Raw genomic sequence first — 3943 nt, 5'->3', positions numbered from 1 at the left:
ACTCCTCACACTTCAGATAGAGCCCTAATATCCAGAGTATACAAAGAACTCAAAAAATTAGACAATAAGATAACAAATAACCCAATCAACAAATGGGCCAAGGACCTGAACAGACACTTCTCAGAGGAGGACATACAGTCAATCAACAAGTACATGAAAAAATGCTCACCATCTCTAGCAGTCAGAGAAATGCAAATCAAAACCACCCTAAGATACCATCTCACTCCAGTAAGATTAACAGCCATTATGAAGACAAAACAAAAACAAGTGCTGGCGAGGATATGGAGAAAGGAGTACTCTTATACTTTGCTGGTGGGACTGCCAATTGGTGCAGCCAATTTGGAAAGCAGTATAGAGATTCCTGGGAAAGCTGAGAATGGAACCACCATTTGACCCAGCTATTGCCCTTCTCGAACTATTCCCTGAAGACCTTAAAAGAGAATACTACAGGGATCCTGCCACATCAATGTTCATAGCAGCACAATTCACAGTAGCTAGACTGTGAAACCAACCCAGATGCCCTTCAATAGATGAATAAAAAAAAAATGTGGCATTTATACACAATGGAGTATTATGCAGCACTAAAAAATGACAAAATCATGGAATTTGCAGGGAAATGGATGGCATTAGAGCAGATTATGCTAAGTGAAGCTAGCCAATCTTTAAAAAACAAATATCAAATGTCTTCTTTGATATAATGAGAACAATTAAGAACAGAGCAGGGAGGAAGAGCAAGAGGAAAAGATTAACATTAAACAGAGACATGAGGTGGGAAGGAAAGGGAGAGAAAAGAGAAATTGCATGGAAATGGAAGTACACCCTCATTGTTATACAAAATTACATATAAGAGGTTGTGAGGGGAAAGGGATAAAAAAAACAAGGGAGATAATTAAATTACAGCAGATGGGATAGAGAGAGAAGATGGGAGGGGAGAGGAGGGGGGATAGTAGAGGATAGGAAAGGTAGCAGAATATAATAGTTACTAATATGGCATTATGTAAAAATGTGGGTGTGTAACCGATGTAATTCTGCAATCTGTATACGGGGTAAAAATGGGAGTTCATAACCCACTTGAATAAAGTATGAAATATGATATGTCAAGAGCTTTGTAATGTTTTGAACAACCAATAAAAATAATTAATTAATTAATTAAAAATAAATCCCATTCAAATGTTTTTGTTTTTACCATAAAAGCTCTTCACAGAGTCTTCTACTTTACCCACTGAAAATATCTTATGTCATATTTATATCATGTTAGGTCATCTGTGCCTGCTGCTGTTTGAGATGTTACCACCTCTGACACAAATGCACTATCATCTACAGACATGCTCAAAATGGTGGAGATGAAGGAATCAAAATTCAAGTACAGCGGACCTACTTCCTCCATAGTACCAGCCTGGCATAGTGGGCTCAATTTCCCCTTAATTAATGAGCCTCGTGTCAATGGAGTAGTTGTTGCTCTTCAGTGGTCATTATTATTATTATTATTATTATCCATTTTTGTCTTGAGATTTTTCTTCTGAGAGAAAATTATTTTAATTCTTTCCATGTCTTACAAGAATTGTGATGTTGGAAGATCTATGCTGAAAAAACATCTAGACCACGAATAAATCAGATGGTGTTAAGCAAGTTATTTAATCGTTCTGTAGTGCACCATTTTCCTCAGTAGAATGGAGATAATGAATATTTGTCTCAGAAGTGTTATTTTTAAAAACAAGTTTTTTAATTTTAAAATCTTATATAAATGCAAAATAGGGTTAGAATTTTACTGTCTTCTGTAAATGCTTTCTACTGGTTGTCAGAAATCAGTTGCAGAAATATACAGTAAAGTCTAGAAGAAGAGGCTGAAGATAAGCTGACTGTAGGATACCAGCTTACTTCGTGTACCTTGGAGTTCAGATATAAAGAATTCTCACAATTTTATCACATTAAAGTAATCTTTAAGCAATATTCTTATTTATGAATGGCAAACATCTTAAAATTTGGTCATTAAATCCAATATTTGAGTGGATAGAGCTCTTCATGTGAAGCTGTGGCTATTGATATCTGTTACAAATGGTGTTACCTAAAGAATATTAGTATTCCCTCTAATTCCTAGTTGGCATAAAAAAAAACAGATTTCTATCCTCATATTTCTCCCACCCCATTTCCTTCATCTAGATGCCTACTTAGTATCTCTTCTCTACTTGATTCTCTTCAAAATACATTATTAAGGGCAGTAATGTGTCCATTTGGAAAATTATATTTTTTCCAGCTGCATTGCTTATGAAGGTGTCCAATGATACATGAGAATAAACTATGGAGCAAGTTTCTGAGAAAATTCTTTAAGAACTCCGGAACCAGCAGGGGATCTGGAGATCTTTTGCTTTTCTGTTTTATTAGATGGGAGGTGGTAGTTCAATCCTGGAACTTCAGCATACTGAGCATCAACTATTCTACTGAGCTATCTCCCCAGGCTTCTGCTTTGCCTTTTATTACTATCTAGATTAAAGTAATAATTGTGAGAGTCTAACAACCATCCTGTGAGAATGAGGCAAATGTGAAGACGGAAGCCATACATAAAGGATGATCAAGCCAAAGATATTACACATCTGAGTCCTCACAACTTTATAAGAGTGCTGCGCTCCTAGCTCATGTTACAGGAGTTAGAAAAGGTATTCTGAATAAAATTGAAGCATTGTATTTCTAGTCTCTATAAGAAGTTAAATCAACTCCTAGCATTCATTACCTTTCAAAAATATGTATATTTTTTCTCATCCATAATCGTAGTGTAAAACAGAAAAGCATTGCTATAAGTAGTATATGTTAATACACAAGAGATTGGGTAATCTAAGTTTTCACTGTTATTCAGGCATCTCACAGATCTTGATAATAATTGTAAAGCAATATTATTTTACATTTTAAAGTTGATTCACTTTAAATACAAAGAAAAAAAAATGAATCTTAAAAGAAATCCTCCTCTGGAGATGGATTCTGGGAAAGGTCACAACAATAGTAAAGTAGAATTGAGAGGACCCTGGTCACTGCCAAGCCCCACGTGTTCTGGAAGATTACCACTGTCATAAGCTTAATTATGACAGATGGTGATTAGGCATTATCTTTGGCTGTTTTCTTTGGCTTTCATTTTCTGACAGGTTTATCTTAATTAAACCCAAATTGGAATGAAAAATAAGAAAATATGCCATTTTAGCTCACTTTTTTTAAAAAAAAGACATTAGCCAAAATCACAAATCAGCTCATATTTATTCAGTTTTAAAAAGAAAAACAAGGACATTAAAATTAATTAATCAAGCTTAAAAAAAAAAAAAAAAAGAAACCTCTTATGCCGATCAGAATGACTCTTAAGCAATTTGCTTCCAGGGACTAAGCTATGAAAGCAAGCAAATCTGTAAAACTTTGGAATGAGACTGAGAATAGAGGTTTGGGGTACAGCGGGTAGGCTTGCCAAAATTCATGCACATAAAAATATGTATATATAAAAATATTTGGTAGAAAAGGTACTATAATGGTCAAACAGAGAGGGTTGTCATTTGTGGTTGTTGAAATGTGGGCTAATATCCTTTTCTTATATTTTCTTGTAATTTCTCATATAATGAATCTATAATAAGAAAATAAAATTGTTGAAATATATTTAATAAAAAAGGAATATCTGGCTCTTTAAGATCTGCAATTCTCATAGTAACAACTACATTCTCATGCTATAAGTTTAAAAACAATTATCATCCTATATTAGTATTTCATATCATGATGCTTTCAAAATTATATCCACAAATTCTTTAACAAGAAATGTTCAAGAGGTGGTGCTTAATTCCCACGAGTATTTGCTACACTTAGTAACTTGCTTCTAAAACAGAATATGCTAGAAATAATGCTATTTCTGAGTTCAGGCTAAAAGGAGAGTGGTATCTGTCCCTCCCTTCTTCCCTCTTCTGTCCCTCATCAT

The sequence above is a fragment of the Ictidomys tridecemlineatus genome, chromosome 1, assembly GCF_052094955.1.
Source record: "Ictidomys tridecemlineatus isolate mIctTri1 chromosome 1, mIctTri1.hap1, whole genome shotgun sequence".
Lineage (NCBI taxonomy): Eukaryota > Metazoa > Chordata > Mammalia > Rodentia > Sciuridae > Ictidomys > Ictidomys tridecemlineatus.
This window is presented reverse-complemented; position numbering follows the sequence as displayed.